This window comes from Falco punctatus, assembly GCF_963210335.1.
Source record: "Falco punctatus genome assembly, chromosome: 4".
Classification (NCBI taxonomy): domain Eukaryota; kingdom Metazoa; phylum Chordata; class Aves; order Falconiformes; family Falconidae; genus Falco; species Falco punctatus.
This window is the reverse complement of record NC_137583.1, coordinates 113,009,136-113,026,980: the sequence shown is the minus strand read 5'-3', so window position 1 is coordinate 113,026,980 and position 17,845 is coordinate 113,009,136. Positions and strand designations below refer to the sequence as shown.

Here is a 17,845-nt window from a genome sequence, read left to right as displayed (position 1 = left end):
GGGGAAGGTGCCAGCAAGGAGTTCTCTGGTAGTTTTTACATTGCTCCGCTAGGCAGCTGAAAGACACTCCAAAAGTTGTTCTACTTGCTTTCTGGGCTGAGATGGGGAACCGCTGACTTTTTGACTAAGCCGGTGAAAAAACGTTCCAAACACACCCCATGCACAACTGCACCGGGGAAGGTGCCAGCAAGGAGTTCTCTGGTAGTTTTTACATTGCTCCTCTAGGCAGCTGAAAGACACCACAAAAGTTGTTCTACCTGCTTTCTGGGCTGAGATGGGGAACCGCTGACTTTTTGACTAAGCCGGTGAAAAAGCGTTCGAAACACACCCCATGCACAACTCCACCGGGGAAGGTGCCAGCAAGGAGTTCTCTGGTCGTTTTTACATTGCTCCGCTAGGCAGCTGAAAGACACCACAAAAGTTGTTCTACCTGCTTTCTGGGCTGAGATGGGGAACCGCTGACTTTTTGACTAAGCCGGTGAAAAAACGTTCGAAACACACCCCATGCACAACTCCACCGGGGAAGGTGCCAGCAAGGAGTTCTCTGGTAGTTTTTACATTGCTCCGCTAGGCAGCTGAAAGACACCACAAAAGTTGTTCTACCTGCTTTCTGGGCTGAGATGGGGAACCGCTGACTTTTTGACTAAGCCGGTGAAAAAACGTTCGAAACACCCCCCATGCACAACTCCACCGGGGAAGGTGCCAGCAAGGAGTTCTCTGGTCGTTTTTACATTGCTCCGCTAGGCAGCTGAAAGACACCACAAAAGTTGTTCTACCTGCTTTCTGGGCTGAGATGGGGAACCGCTGACTTTTCGACTAAGCCGGTGAAAAAACGTTCCAAACACACCCCATGCACAACTCCACCGGGGAAGGTGCCAGCAAGGAGTTTTCTGGTCGTTTTTACATTGCTCCGCTAGGCAGCTGAAAGACACCCCAAAAGTTGTTCTACCTGCTTTCTGGTCTGAGATGGGGAACCGCTGACTTTTGGAGTCGGCCGGTGACAAAACGTTCCAAACACCCCCCATGCACATCTCCACCGGGGAAGGTGCCAGCAAGGAGTTCTCTGGTAATTTTACATTGCTCCGCTAGGCAGCTGAAAGACACCCCAAAAGTTGTTCTACCCGCTTTCTGGGCTGAGATGGGGAATCGCTGACTTTTGGAGTCGGCCGGAGACAAAACGTTCCAAACACACCCCATGCACATCTCCACCGGGGAAGGTGCCAGAAAGGAGTTCCGTTGGTAGTTCTGACACTGCCCCGGTAGCCAGATGAAAGACACCCCAAAAGTGGTTCTACCTGCTTTCTGGGCTGAGATGGGGAATCGCTGTCTTTTGGAGTCGGCTGGTGACAAAACGTTCCAAACACACCCCATGCAAAACTCCATCGGGGAAGGTGCAAGAAAGGAGTTCTGTTGATAGTTCTTACACTGCCCCGGTAGCCAGATGGAAGACACCACAAAAGTGGTTCTACCTGCTTTCTGGGCTGAGATGAAGAATCGCTGACTTATGGAGTTGGCTGATGACAAATGTTGCAAACACACCCCATGCACATCTCCCCCGGGGAAGGTGCCAGAAAGGAGTTCTTTTGGCAGTTCTGACACTGCCCCGGTAGCCAGATGAAAGACACCACAAAAGTGGTTCTACCTGCTTTCTGGGCTGAGATGGGGAATCGCTGACTTTTGGAGTCGGCTGGTGACAAAACGTTCCAAACACACCCCATGCACAACTCCACCGGGGAAGGTGCCAGCAAGGATTTCTCTGGTAGTTTTGACATTGCTCTGCTAGGCAGCTGAAAGACACCCCAAAAGTTGTTCTACCTGCTTTCTGGGCTGAGATGGGGAACCGCTGACTTTTGGAGTCGGCCGGTGACAAAACGTTCCAAACACCCCCCATGCACATCTCCACCGGGGAAGGTGCCAGCAAGGAGTTCTCTGGTAATTTTACATTGCTCCGCTAGGCAGCTGAAAGACACCACAAAAGTGGTTCTACCTGCTTTCTGGGCTGAGATGGGGAACCGCTGACTTTTTGACTAAGCCGGTGAAAAAACGTTCCAAACACACCCCATGCACAGCTCCACCGGGGAAGGTGCCAGCAAGGAGTTCTCTGGTAGTTTTTACATTGCTCCGCTAGGCAGCTGAAAGACACCACAAAAGTTGTTCTACCTGCTTTCTGGGCTGAGATGGGGAACCGCTGACTTTTTGACTAAGCCGGTGAAAAAACGTTCCAAACACACCCCATGAACAACTCCACCGGGGAAGGTGCCAGCAAGGAGTTCTCTGGTAGTTTTTACATTGCTCCGCTAGGCAGCTGAAAGACACCACAAAAGTTGTTCTACCTGCTTTCTGGGCTGAGATGGGGAACCGCTGACTTTTCGACTAAGCCGGTGAAAAAATGTTCCAAACACACCCCATGCACAACTCCACCGGGGAAGGTGCCAGCAAGGAGTTCTCTGGTCGTTTTTACATTGCTCCGCTAGGCAGCTGAAAGACACCCCGAAAGTTGTTCTACCTGCTTTCTGGGCTGAGATGGGGAACCGCTGACTTTTGGAGTCGGCCGGTGACAAAACGTTCCAAACACCCCCCATGCACATCTCCACCGGGGAAGGTGCCAGCAAGGAGTTCTCTGGTAATTTTACATTGCTCCGCTAGGCAGCTGAAAGACACTACAAAAGTTGTTCTACCCGCTTTCTGGTCTGAGATGGGGAACCGCTGACTTTTGGAGTCGGCCGGAGACAAAACGTTCCAAACACACCCCATGCACATCTCCACTGGGGAAGGTGCCAGAAAGGAGTTCCGTTGGTAGTTCTGACACTGCCCCGGTAGCCAGATGAAAGACACCCCAAAAGTGGTTCTACCTGCTTTCTGGGCTGAGATGGGGAAATGCTGTCTTTTGGAGTCGGCCTGTGACAAAACGTTCCAAACACACCCCATGCACAACTCCATCGGGGAAGGTGCAAGAAAGGAGTTCTGTTGATAGTTCTTACACTGCCCCGGTAGCCAGATGGAAGACACCACAAAAGTGGTTCTACCTGCTTTCTGGGCTGAGATGAAGAATCGCTGACTTTTGGAGTTGGCTGATGACAAATGTTGCAAACACACCCCATGCACATCTCCACCGGGGAAGGAGCCAGAAAGGAGTTCTTTTGGCAGTTCTGACACTGCCCCGGTAGCCAGATGAAAGACACCACAAAAGTGGTTCTACCTGCTTTCTGGGCTGAGATGGGGAATCGCTGACTTTTGCAGTCGGCTGGTGACAAAATGTTGCAAACACACCCCATGCACAACTCCACCGGGGAAGGTGCTAGAAAGGAGTTCTCTTGGTAGTTCTTACACTGCCCCGGTAGCCAGATGAAAGACACCACAGAAGTGGTTCTACCTGCTTTCTGGGCTGAGATGGGGAATCGCTGACTTTTGCAGTCGGCTGGTGACAAAATGTTCCAAACACACCCCATGCACAACTCCACCGGGGAAGGTGCCAGAAAGGAGTTCTCTGGTAGTTTTTACATTGCTCCGCTAGGCAGCTGAGAGACACCACAAAAGTTGTTCTACCCGCTTTCTGGGATGAGATGGGGAACCGCTGACTTTTTGACTAAGCCGGTGAAAAAACGTTCCAAACACACCCCATGCACAACTCCACCGGGGAAGGTGCCAGCAAGGAGTTCTCTGGTAGTTTTTGCATTGCTCCGCTAGGCAGCTGAAAGACACCCCAAAAGTTGTTCTACCAGCTTTCTGGGCTGAGATGGGGAACCGCTGACTTTTGGAGTCGGCCGGAGACAAAACGATCCAAACACACCCCATGCACAACTCCACTGGGGAAGGTGCCAGCAAGGAGTTCTCTGGTAGTTTTTACATTGCTCCGCTAGGCAGCCTAAAGACACCCCAAAAGTTGTTCTACCTGCTTTCTGGGCTGAGATGGGGAATCGCTGACTTTTGGAGTCGGCTGGTGACAAAATGTTGCAAACACACCCCATGCACAACTCCACCGGGGAAGGTGCTAGAAAGGAGTTCTCTTGGTAGTTCTTACACTGCCCCGGTAGCCAGATGAAAGACACCACAAAAGTGGTTCTACCTGCTTTCTGGGCTGAGATGGGGAATCGCTGACTTTTGCAGTCGGCTGGTGACAAAATGTTCCAAACACACCCCATGCACAACACCACCGGGGAAGGTGCCAGAAAGGAGTTCTCTGGTAGTTTTTACATTGCTCCGCTAGGCAGCTGAGAGACACCACAAAAGTTGTTCTACCCGCTTTCTGGGATGAGATGGGGAACCGCTGACTTTTCGACTAAGCCGGTGAAAAAACGTTCCAAACACACCCCATGCACAACTCCACCGGGGAAGGTGCCAGCAAGGAGTTTTCTGGTCGTTTTTACATTGCTCCGCTAGGCAGCTGAAAGACACCCCAAAAGTTGTTCTACCCGCTTTCTGGGCTGAGATGGGGAACCGCTGACTTTTTGACTAAGCCGGTGAAAAAACGTTCCAAACACACCCCATGCACAACTCCACCGGGGAAGGTGCCAGCAAGGAGTTTTCTGGTCGTTTTTACATTGCTCCGCTAGGCAGCTGAAAGACACCCCAAAAGTTGTTCTACCTGCTTTCTGGTCTGAGATGGGGAACCGCTGACTTTTGGAGTCGGCCGGTGACAAAACGTTCCAAACACCCCCCATGCACATCTCCACCGGGGAAGGTGCCAGCAAGGAGTTTTCTGGTAATTTTACATTGCTCCGCTAGGCAGCTGAAAGACACCCCAAAAGTTGTTCTACCCGCTTTCTGGGCTGAGATGGGGAATCGCTGACTTTTGGAGTCGGCCGGAGACAAAACGTTCCAAACACACCCCATGCACATCTCCACCGGGGAAGGTGCCAGAAAGGAGTTCCGTTGGTAGTTCTGACACTGCCCCGGTAGCCAGATGAAAGACACCCCAAAAGTGGTTCTACCTGCTTTCTGGGCTGAGATGGGGAAATGCTGTCTTTTGGAGTCGGCCTGTGACAAAACGTTCCAAACACACCCCATGCACAACTCCATCGGGGAAGGTGCAAGAAAGGAGTTCTGTTGATAGTTCTTACACTGCCCCGGTAGCCAGATGGAAGACACCACAAAAGTGGTTCTACCTGCTTTCTGGGCTGAGATGAAGAATCGCTGACTTTTGGAGTTGGCTGATGACAAATGTTGCAAACACACCCCATGCACATCTCCACCGGGGAAGGAGCCAGAAAGGAGTTCTTTTGGCAGTTCTGACACTGCCCCGGTAGCCAGATGAAAGACACCACAAAAGTGGTTCTACCTGCTTTCTGGGCTGAGATGGGGAATCGCTGACTTTTGCAGTCGGCTGGTGACAAAATGTTGCAAACACACCCCATGCACAACTCCACCGGGGAAGGTGCCAGCAAGGAGTTCTTTTGGCAGTTCTGACACTGCCCGGGTAGCCAGATGAAAGACACCACAAAAGTGGTTCTACCTGCTTTCTGGGCTGAGATGGGCAATCGCTGACTTTTGGAGTCGGCTGGTGACAAAATGTTGCAAACACACCCCATGCACAACTCCACCGGGGAAGGTGCTAGAAAGGAGTTCTCTTGGTAGTTCTTACACTGCCCCGGTAGCCAGATGAAAGACACCACAGAAGTGGTTCTACCTGCTTTCTGGGCTGAGATGGGGAATCGCTGACTTTTGCAGTCGGCTGGTGACAAAATGTTCCAAACACACCCCATGCACAACTCCACCGGGGAAGGTGCCAGAAAGGAGTTCTCTGGTAGTTTTTACATTGCTCCGCTAGGCAGCTGAGAGACACCACAAAAGTTGTTCTACCCGCTTTCTGGGATGAGATGGGGAACCGCTGACTTTTTGACTAAGCCGGTGAAAAAACGTTCCAAACACACCCCATGCACAACTCCACCGGGGAAGGTGCCAGCAAGGAGTTCTCTGGTAGTTTTTGCATTGCTCCGCTAGGCAGCTGAAAGACACCCCAAAAGTTGTTCTACCAGCTTTCTGGGCTGAGATGGGGAACCGCTGACTTTTGGAGTCGGCCGGAGACAAAACGATCCAAACACACCCCATGCACAACTCCACTGGGGAAGGTGCCAGCAAGGAGTTCTCTGGTAGTTTTTACATTGCTCCGCTAGGCAGCCTAAAGACACCCCAAAAGTTGTTCTACCTGCTTTCTGGGCTGAGATGGGGAATCGCTGACTTTTGGAGTCGGCTGGTGACAAAATGTTCCAAACACACCCCATGCACAACACCACCGGGGAAGGTGCCAGAAAGGAGTTCTCTGGTAGTTTTTACATTGCTCCGCTAGGCAGCTGAGAGACACCACAAAAGTTGTTCTACCCGCTTTCTGGGATGAGATGGGGAACCGCTGACTTTTCGACTAAGCCGGTGAAAAAACGTTCCAAACACACCCCATGCACAACTCCACCGGGGAAGGTGCCAGCAAGGAGTTTTCTGGTCGTTTTTACATTGCTCCGCTAGGCAGCTGAAAGACACCCCAAAAGTTGTTCTACCTGCTTTCTGGTCTGAGATGGGGAACCGCTGACTTTTGGAGTCGGCCGGTGACAAAACGTTCCAAACACCCCCCATGCACATCTCCACCGGGGAAGGTGCCAGCAAGGAGTTCTCTGGTAATTTTACATTGCTCCGCTAGGCAGCTGAAAGACACCCCAAAAGTTGTTCTACCCGCTTTCTGGGCTGAGATCGGGAATCGCTGACTTTTGGAGTCGGCCGGAGACAAAACGTTCCAAACACACCCCATGCACATCTCCACCGGGGAAGGTGCCAGAAAGGAGTTCCGTTGGTAGTTCTGACACTGCCCCGGTAGCCAGATGAAAGACACCCCAAAAGTGGTTCTACCTGCTTTCTGGGCTGAGATGGGGAATCGCTGTCTTTTGGAGTCGGCTGGTGACAAAACGTTCCAAACACACCCCATGCAAAACTCCATCGGGGAAGGTGCAAGAAAGGAGTTCTGTTGATAGTTCTTACACTGCCCCGGTAGCCAGATGGAAGACACCACAAAAGTGGTTCTACCTGCTTTCTGGGCTGAGATGAAGAATCGCTGACTTATGGAGTTGGCTGATGACAAATGTTGCAAACACACCCCATGCACATCTCCCCCGGGGAAGGTGCCAGAAAGGAGTTCTTTTGGCAGTTCTGACACTGCCCCGGTAGCCAGATGAAAGACACCACAAAAGTGGTTCTACCTGCTTTCTGGGCTGAGATGGGGAATCGCTGACTTTTGGAGTCGGCTGGTGACAAAACGTTCCAAACACACCCCATGCACAACTCCACCGGGGAAGGTGCCAGCAAGGAGTTCTCTGGTAGTTTTGACATTGCTCTGCTAGGCAGCTGAAAGACACCCCAAAAGTTGTTCTACCTGCTTTCTGGGCTGAGATGGGGAACCGCTGACTTTTGGAGTCGGCCGGTGACAAAACGTTCCAAACACCCCCCATGCACATCTCCACCGGGGAAGGTGCCAGCAAGGAGTTCTCTGGTAATTTTACATTGCTCCGCTAGGCAGCTGAAAGACACCACAAAAGTGGTTCTACCTGCTTTCTGGGCTGAGATGGGGAACCGCTGACTTTTTGACTAAGCCGGTGAAAAAACGTTCCAAACACACCCCATGCACAACTCCACCGGGGAAGGTGCCAGCAAGGAGTTCTCTGGTCGTTTTTACATTGCTCCACTAGGCAGCTGAAAGACACCACAAAAGTTGTTCTACCTGCTTTCTGGGCTGAGATGGGGAACCGCTGACTTTTTGACTAAGCCGGTGAAAAAACGTTCCAAACACACCCCATGCACAACTCCACCGGGGAAGGTGCCAGCAAGGAGTTCTCTGGTAGTTTTTACATTGCTCCGCTAGGCAGCTGAAAGACACCACAAAAGTTGTTCTACCTGCTTTCTGGGCTGAGATGGGGAACCGTTGACTTTTCGACTAAGCCGGTGAAAAAATGTTCCAAACACACCCCATGCACAACTCCACCCTGGAAGGTGCCAGCAAGGAGTTCTCTGGTCGTTTTTACATTGCTCCGCTAGGCAGCTGAAAGACACCCCGAAAGTTGTTCTACCTGCTTTCTGGGCTGAGATGGGGAACCGCTGACTTTTGGAGTCGGCCGGTGACAAAACGTTCCAAACACCCCCCATGCACATCTCCACCGGGGAAGGTGCCAGCAAGGAGTTCTCTGGTAATTTTACATTGCTCCGCTAGGCAGCTGAAAGACACTACAAAAGTTGTTCTACCCGCTTTCTGGGCTGAGATGGGGAACCGCTGACTTTTGGAGTCGGCCGGAGACAAAACGTTCCAAACACACCCCATGCACATCTCCACTGGGGAAGGTGCCAGAAAGGAGTTCCGTTGGTAGTTCTGACACTGCCCCGGTAGCCAGATGAAAGACACCACAAAAGTGGTTCTACCTGCTTTCTGGGCTGAGATGGGGAAATGCTGTCTTTTGGAGTCGGCCTGTGACAAAACGTTCCAAACACACCCCATGCACAACTCCATCGGGGAAGGTGCAAGAAAGGAGTTCTGTTGATAGTTCTTACACTGCCCCGGTAGCCAGATGGAAGACACCACAAAAGTGGTTCTACCTGCTTTCTGGGCTGAGATGAAGAATCGCTGACTTTTGGAGTTGGCTGATGACAAATGTTGCAAACACACCCCATGCACATCTCCACCGGGGAAGGAGCCAGAAAGGAGTTCTTTTGGCAGTTCTGACACTGCCCCGGTAGCCAGATGAAAGACACCACAAAAGTGGTTCTACCTGCTTTCTGGGCTGAGATGGGGAATCGCTGACTTTTGGAGTCGGCTGGTGACAAAACGTTCCAAACACACCCCATGCACAACTCCACCGGGGAAGGAGCCAGAAAGGAGTTCTTTTGGCAGTTCTGACACTGCCCCGGTAGCCAGATGAAAGACACCACAAAAGTGGTTCTACCTGCTTTCTGGGCTGAGATGGGGAATCGCTGACTTTTGGAGTCGGCTGGTGACAAAACGTTCCAAACACACCCCATGCACAACTCCCCGGGGAAGGTGCCAGAAAGGAGTTCTCTTGGTAGTTCTTCCACTGCCCCGGTAGCCAGATGAAAGACACCACAAAAGTGGTTCTACCTGCTTTCTGGGCTGAGATGGGGAATCGCTGACTTTTGCAGTCGGCTGGTGACAAAATGTTGCAAACACACCCCATGCACAACTCCACCGGGGAAGGTGCCAGCAAGGAGTTCTTTTGGCAGTTCTGACACTGCCCGGGTAGCCAGATGAAAGACACCACAAAAGTGGTTCTACCTGCTTTCTGGGCTGAGATGGGGAATCGCTGACTTTTGCAGTCGGCTGGTGACAAAATGTTGCAAACACCCCCCATGCACATCTCCACCGGGGAAGGTGCCAGCAAGGAGTTCTCTGGTAGTTTTTACATTGCTCCGCTAGGCAGCTGAAAGACACCACGAGTGTGAGTGTTAGTGTGAGTGTGAGGGTGAGTGTGAGGGTGAGGGTTAGGATTAGGGTTAGGGTGAGTGTGAGTGTGAGGGTGAGTGTGAGTGTGAGGGAGAGGGTGAGGGTGAGGGTTAGGGTTAAGGTTAGGGTGAATGTGAGGGTGAGTGTGAGTTTGAGTGTAAGGGTGAGTGTGAGATGAGTGTGAGGGTGAGTGTGAGGGTTAGGGTTAAGATTAGTTTGAGTGTGAGGGTGAGTGTGAGTGTGAGTGTGATGGTGAGTGTGAGTGCGAGGGTGAGTTTGAGGGTTAGGGTTAGGGTTAGGGTGAGTGTGAGGGTGAGGGTGAGTGTGAGGGTGAGTGTGAGGGAGAGGGTGAGGGTGAGTGTGAGTGTGAGTGTGAGGCGGAGGGTGAGTGTGAGGGTGATTGTGAGTGTGAGGGTGAGTGTGAGGGTGACGGTAAGTGTGAGTGTGAGGGTTAGGGTTAGGGTTAGGGTGAGGGTGAGTGTGATTGTGAGTGTGAGTGTGAGGGTTAGGGTGAGGGTGAGTGTGAGGGTGAGTGTGAGTGTGTGTGTGAGTGTGAGGGTGAGGGTGAGGGTTAGGGTTAGGGTGAGTGTGAGGGTTAGGGTTAGGGTGAGTGTGAGGGTTAGGGTGAGTGTGAGTGTGAGTGTAAGTGTGAGTGTGAGTTTGAGTGTGAGGGTTATGTTTAGGGTTAGCGTGAGTGTGAGGGTGAGTGTGAGTATGAGTGTGAGTGTGAGTGTGAGGATGAGTGTGAGTGTGAGTGTGAGGGTGAGTGTGAGGATAAGTGTGAGTGTGAAGGTGAAAGTTCTGTTGGTAGTTCTGACACTGCCCCGGTAGCCAGATGGAAGACACCACAAAAGTAGTTCTACCTGCTTTCTGGGCTGAGATGGGCAATCGTTGACTTTTGGAGTCGGCTGGAGACAAAATGTTCCAAAGACACCCCATGCACAACTCCACTGGGGAAGGTGCCAGCAAGGAGTTCTTTTGGTAGTTCTGACACTGCCCCGGTAGCCAGATGAAAGACACCACAAAGGTGGTTCTACCTGCTTTCTGGGCTGAGATGGGGAATCGCTGACTTATGGAGTTGGCTGATGACAAATGTTGCAAACACACCCCATGCACAACTCCACCGGGGAAGGTGCCAGAAAGGGGTTCTTTGGTAGTTTTTACATTGCTCCGCTAGGCAGCTGAAAGACACCGCAAAAGTTGTTCTACCTGCTTTCTGGGCTGAGATGGGGAACCGCTGACTTTTGGACTCGGACGGCGACAAAACGCTCCAAACACACCCCATGCACAACTCCACCGGGGAAGGTGCCAGCAAGGAGTTCTCTGGTAGTTTTTACATTGCTCCGCTAGGCAGCTGAAAGACACCACAAAAGTTGTTCTACCGGCTTTCTGGGCTGAGATGGGGAACCGCTGACTTTTGGAGTCGGGTAGTGACAAAATGTTCCAAACACACCCCATGCACAACTCCACCGGGGAAGGCGCTAGCAAGGAGTTCTCTGGTCGTTTTTACCTTGCTCTGCTAGGCAGCTGAAAGACACCACAAAAGTTGTTCTACCTGCTTTCTGGGCTGAGATGGGCAATCGCTCACTTTTGGAGTCGGCTGGTGAGAAAATGTTCCAAACACACCCCATGCACAACTCCAATGGAAAAGGTTACAGAAACACGTTCTCTTGATAGCTCTTACACTGGCCCGGTAGCCAGATGAAATGCACCACAAAAGTTGTTCTACCTGCTTTCTGGGCTGAGATGGGGAACACCTGACTTTTGGACTCGGACGGTGACAAAACGTTCCAAACACACAACATGCACAACTCCACCGGGGAAGGTGCCAGAAAGGAGTTCTCTGGTCGTTTTTACATTGCTCCGCTAGGCAGCTGAAAGACACCTCAAAAGTTGTTCTACCTGCTTTCTGGGCTGGAATGGGGAACCGCTGACTTCTGGAGTCGGCCGGCGACAAAACGCTCCAAACACACCCCATGCACAACTCCACCGGGGAAGGTGCCAGCAAGGAGTTCTCTGGTCGTTTTTACATTGCTCCAGTAGGCAGCTGAAAGACACCCCAAAAGTTGTTCTACCTGGTTTCTGGGCTGAGATGGGGAACCGCTGACTTTTGGACTCGGACGGTGACAAAAAGCTCCAAACACACCCCATGCACAACTCCACCGGGGAAGGTACGAGCAAGGAGTTCTCTGGTCGTTTTTACATTGCTCCATTAGGCAGCTGAAAGACACCACAAAAGTTGTTCTACCAGCTTTCTGGGCTGAGATGGGGAACCGCTGACTTTTGGACTCGGACGGCGACAACACGCTCCAAACACACCCCATGCACAACTCCACCGGGGAAGGTGCCAGCAAGGAGTTCTCTGGTCGTTTTTACATTGCTCCGCTAGGCAGCTGAAAGACACCCCAAAAGTTGTTCTACCTGCTTTCTGGGCTGAGATGGGAAACCGCTGACTTTTGGACTCGGACGGCGACAAAACGTTCCAAACACACCCCATGCACAACTCCACCGGGGAAGGTGCCAGCAAGGAGTTCTCTGGTCGTTTTTACATTGCTCCGCTAGGCAGCTGAAAGACACCCTAAAAGTTGTTCTAACTGCTTTATGGGCTGGAATGGGGAACCGCTGACTTCTGGAGTCGGACGGCGACAAAATGATCCAAACACACCCCATGCACAACTCCACCGGGGAAGGTACCAGCAAGGAGTTCTCTGGTAGTTTTTACATTGCTCCGCTAGGTAGCTGAAAGACACCACAAAAGGTGTTCTACCGGCTTTCTGGGCTGAGATGGGGAATCGCTGACTTTTGGAGTCGGGTAGTGACAAAATGTTCCAACCACACCCCATACACAACTCCACCGGGGAAGGCGCTAGCAAGGAGTTCTCTGGTCGTTTTTACCTTGCTCCGCTAGGCAGCTGAAAGACACCACAAAAGTTGTTCTACCTGCTTTCTGGGCTGAGATGGGAAACCGCTGACTTTTGGAGTCGAGTAGTGACAAAATGTTCCAACCACACCCCATGCACAACTCCACCGGGGAAGGCGCTAGCAAGGAGTTCTCTGGTCGTTTTTACCTTGCTCCGCTAGGCAGCTGAAAGACACCACAAAAGTTGTTCTACCTGCTTTCTGGGCTGAGATGGGAAACCGCTGACTTCTGGAGTCGTCTGGTGACAAAATGTTCCAGACACACCCCATGCACTACTCCAATGGGGAAGGTGCCAGAAAGGAATTCTCTTGGTAGTACTTACACTGCCCGGGTAGCCATATGAAAGACACCCCAAAAGTTGTTCTACCTGCTTTCTGGGCTGAGATGGGCAATCGCTGACTTTTGGAGTCGGCTGGTGAGAAAACGTTCCAAACACACCCCATGCACAACTCCACCGGGGAAGGTGACAGAAACACGTTCTCTTCATAGTTCTTACACTGCCCCGGTAGCCAGATGAAATGCACCACAAAAGTTGTTCTACCAGCTTTCTGGGCTGAGATGGGAACCGCTGACTTTTGGACTCGGACGGCGACAAAACGCTCCAAACACACCCCATGCACAACTCCACCGGGGAAGGTGCCAGCAAGGAGTTCTCTGGTCGTTTTTACATTGCTCCGCTAGGCACCTGAAAGACACCACAAAAGTTGTTCTACCAGCTTTCTGGGTTGAGATGGGGAACCGCTGACTTCTGGAGTCGGCCGGCGACAAAACGCTCCAAACACACCCCATGCACAACTCCACCGGGGAAGGTGCCAGCAAGGAGTTCTCTGGTCGTTTTTACATTGCTCCGCTAGGCAGCTGAAAGACACCACAAAAGTTGTTCTACCTGCTTTCTGGGCTGAGATGGGGAACCGCTGACTTTTGGAGTCGGGTAGTGACAAAATGTTCCAACCACACCCCATACACAACTCCACCGGGGAAGGCGCTAGCAAGGAGTTCTCTGGTCGTTTTTACCTTGCTCTGCTAGGCAGCTGAAAGACACCACAAAAGTTGTTCTACCGGCTTTCTGGGCTGAAATGGGGAACCGCTGACTTTTGGAGTCGGCCGGTGAAAAAACGTTCGAAACACACAGCCCATGCACAACTCCACCGGGGAAGGTGCCAGCAAGGAGTTCTCTGGTAGTTTTTACATTGCTCCGCTAGGCGGCTGAAAGACACCACAAAAGTTGTTCTACCTGCTTTCTGGGCTGAGATGGGCAATCGCTGACTTTTGGAGTCGGACGGTGACAAAACGTTCCAAACACACCCCATGCACAACTCCACCGGGGAAGGCGCCAGCAAGGAGTTCTTTGGTAGTTTTTACATTGCTGCGCTAGGCGGCTGAAAGACACCACAAAAGTTGTTCTACCTGCTTTCTGGGCTGAGATGGGGAACCGCTGACTTTTGGAGTCGGGTAGTGACAAAATGTTCCAACCACACCCCATGCACAACTGCACCGGGGAAGGTGCCAGCAAGGAGTTATCTGGTAGATTTTACATTGCTCCGCTAGGCAGCTGAAAGACACCACAAAAGTTGTTCTACCTGCTTTCTGGGCTGAGATGGGGAACCGCTGACTTTTGGAGTCGGGTAGTGACAAAATGTTCCAACCACACCCCATACACAACTCCACCGGGGAAGGCGCTAGCAAGGAGTTCTCTGGTCGTTTTTACCTTGCTCCGCTAGGCAGCTGAAAGACACCACAAAAGTTGTTCTACCTGCTTTCTGGGCTGAGATGGGAAACCGCTGACTTTTGGAGTCGGGTAGTGACAAAATGTTCCAACCACACCCCATGCACAACTCCACCGGGGAAGGCGCTAGCAAGGAGTTCTCTGATCGTTTTTACCTTGCTCCGCTAGGCAGCTGAAAGACACCACAAAAGTTGTTCTACCTGCTTTCTGGGCTGAGATGGGAAACCGCTGACTTCTGGAGTCGTCTGGTGACAAAATGTTCCAGACACACCCCATGCACTACTCCAATGGGGAAGGTGCCAGAAAGGAATTCTCTTGGTAGTACTTACACTGCCCGGGTAGCCATATGAAAGACACCCCAAAAGTTGTTCTACCTGCTTTCTGGGCTGAGATGGGCAATCGCTGACTTTTGGAGTCGGCTGGTGAGAAAACGTTCCAAACACACCCCATGCACAACTCCACCGGGGAAGGTGACAGAAACACGTTCTCTTCATAGTTCTTACACTGCCCCGGTAGCCAGATGAAATGCACCACAAAAGTTGTTCTACCAGCTTTCTGGGCTGAGATGGGAACCGCTGACTTTTGGACTCGGACGGCGACAAAACGCTCCAAACACACCCCATGCACAACTCCACCGGGGAAGGTGCCAGCAAGGAGTTCTCTGGTCGTTTTTACATTGCTCCGCTAGGCACCTGAAAGACACCACAAAAGTTGTTCTACCAGCTTTCTGGGTTGAGATGGGGAACCGCTGACTTCTGGAGTCGGCCGGCGACAAAACGCTCCAAACACACCCCATGCACAACTCCACCGGGGAAGGTGCCAGCAAGGAGTTCTCTGGTCGTTTTTACATTGCTCCGCTAGGCAGCTGAAAGACACCACAAAAGTTGTTCTACCTGCTTTCTGGGCTGAGATGGGGAACCGCTGACTTTTGGAGTCGGGTAGTGACAAAATGTTCCAACCACACCCCATACACAACTCCACCGGGGAAGGCGCTAGCAAGGAGTTCTCTGGTCGTTTTTACCTTGCTCTGCTAGGCAGCTGAAAGACACCACAAAAGTTGTTCTACCGGCTTTCTGGGCTGAAATGGGGAACCGCTGACTTTTGGAGTCGGCCGGTGAAAAAACGTTCGAAACACACAGCCCATGCACAACTCCACCGGGGAAGGTGCCAGCAAGGAGTTCTCTGGTAGTTTTTACATTGCTCCGCTAGGCGGCTGAAAGACACCACAAAAGTTGTTCTACCTGCTTTCTGGGCTGAGATGGGCAATCGCTGACTTTTGGAGTCGGCTGGTGAGAAAATGTTCCAAACACACCCCATGCACAACTCCAATGGAAAAGGTTACAGAAACACGTTCTCTTGATAGTTCTTACACTGCCCCGGTAGCCAGATGAAATGCACCACAAAAGTTGTTCTACCAGCTTTCTGGGCTGAGATGGGGAACCGCTGACTTTTGGACTCGGACGGTGACAAAACGTTCCAAACACACCCCATGCACAACTCCACCGGGGAAGGTGCCAGCAAGGAGTTCTCTGGTCGTTTTTACATTGCTCCGCTAGGCAGCTGAAAGACACCCCAAAAGTTGTTCTACCTGCTTTCTGGGCTGAGATGGGGAACCGCTGACTTCTGGAGTCGGACGGCGACAAAACGTTCCAAACACACCCCATGCACAACTCCACCGGGGAAGGTGCCAGCAAGGAGTTCTCTGGTCGTTTTTACATTGCTCCGCTAGGCACCTGAAAGACACCCCAATAGTTGTTCTACCGGCTTTCTGGGCTGAGATGGGGAACCGCTGACTTTTGGACTCGGACGGCGACAAAACGCTCCAAACACATTCCATGCACAACTCCACCGGGGAAGGTGCCAGCAAGGAGTTCTCTGGTCGTTTTTACATTGCTCCGCTAGGCAGCTGAAAGACACCCCAAAAGTTGTTCTACCTGCTTTCTGGGCTGAGATGGGGAACCGCTGACTTTTGGAGTCGGGTAGTGACAAAATGTTCCAACCACACCCCATGCACAACTCCACCAGGGAAGGCGCTAGCAAGGAGTTCTCTGGTCGTTTTTACCTTGCTCCGCTAGGTAGCTGAAAGACACCACAAAAGTTGTTCTACCTGCTTTATGGGCTGAGATGGGCAATCGCTGACTTTTGGACTCGGACGGTGACAAAACGTTCCAAACACACCCCATGCACAACTCCACCGGGGAAGGTGCCAGCAAGGAGTTCTTTGGTAGTTTTTACATTGCTGCGCTAGGCGGCTGAAAGACACCCCAAAAGTTGTTCTACCTGCTTTCTGGGCTGAGATGGGGAACCGCTGACTTTTGGAGTCGGCCGGTGAGAAAATGTTCCAACCACACCCCATGCACAACTCCACCGGGGAAGGTGCCAGCAAGGAGTTCTCTGGTCGTTTTTACATTGCTCCAGTAGGCAGCTGAAAGACACCACAAAAGTTGTTCTACCTGCTTTCTGGGCTGAGATGGGGAACCGCTGACTTTTGGAGTCGGGTAGTGACAAAATGTTCCAACCACACCCCATGTACAACTCCACCGGGGAAGGCGCTAGCAAGGAGTTCTCTGGTCGTTTTTACCTTGCTCCGCTAGGCAGCTGAAAGACACCACAAAAGTTGTTCTACCTGCTTTCTGGGCTGAGATGGGGAACCGCTGACTTTTGGAGTCGGGTAGTGACAAAATGTTCCAACCACACCCCATGCACAACTCCACCGGGGAAGGCGCTAGCAAGGAGTTCTCTGGTTGTTTTTACCTTGCTCTGCTAGGCAGCTGAAAGACACCACAAAAGTTGTTCTACCTGCTTTCTGGGCTGAGATGGGAAACCGCTGACTTCTGGAGTCGTCTGGTGACAAAATGTTCCAGACACACCCCATGCACTACTCCACCGGGGAAGGTGCCAGAAAGGAGTTCTCTTGGTAGTACTTACACTGCCCGGGTAGCCATATGAAAGACACCCCAAAAGTTGTTCTACCTGCTTTCTGGGCTGAGATGGGCAATCGCTGACTTTTGGAGTCGGCTGGTGAGAAAATATTCCAAACACACCCCATGCACAACTCCAATGGAAAAGGTGACAGAAACACGTTCTCTTCATAGTTCTTACACTGCCCCGGTAGCCAGATGAAATGCACCACAAAAGTTGTTCTACCAGCTTTCTGGGCTGAGATGGGGAACCGCTGACTTTTGGACTCGGACGGTGACAAAACGTTCGAAACACACAGCCCATGCACAACTCCACCGGGGAAGGTGCCAGCAAGGAGTTCTCTGGTCGTTTTTACATTGCTGCGCTAGGCGGCTGAAAGACACCCCAAAAGTTGTTCTACCTGCTTTCTGGGCTGAGATGGGGAACCGCTGACTTTTGGACTCGGCCGGTGAGAAAATGTTCCAAACACACCCCATGCACAACTGCACCGGGGAAGGTGCCAGCAAGGAGTTCTCTGGTAGTTTTTACATTGCTCCAGTAGGCAGCTGAAAGACACCACAAAAGTTGTTCTACCTGCTTTCTGGGCTGAGATGGGGAACCGCTGACTTTTGGAGTCGGGTAGTGACAAAATGTTCCAACCACACCCCATGTACAACTCCACCGGGGAAGGCGCTAGCAAGGAGTTCTCTGGTCGTTTTTACCTTGCTCCGCTAGGCAGCTGAAAGACACCACAAAAGTTGTTCTACCTGCTTTCTGGGCTGAGATGGGGAACCGCTGACTTTTGGAGTCGGGTAGTGACAAAATGTTCCAACCACACCCCATGCACAACTCCACCGGGGAAGGCGCT

General features: G+C 51.8%; 1 long non-coding RNA gene across 1 annotated transcript in view; it reads right to left on the bottom strand.

The window, feature by feature from the left end:
* The window catches only part of LOC308062770, a 220,930-nt gene extending 210,008 nt beyond the window's left edge, over nt 1–10,922 (bottom strand). The window contains exon 1 of the long non-coding RNA XR_013927674.1: nt 10,839–10,922. This is a non-coding gene — a long non-coding RNA (uncharacterized lncRNA). The remainder of the gene's footprint in view (nt 1–10,838) is intronic.
* Between the last annotated feature and the right edge of the window lie 6,923 nt (nt 10,923–17,845).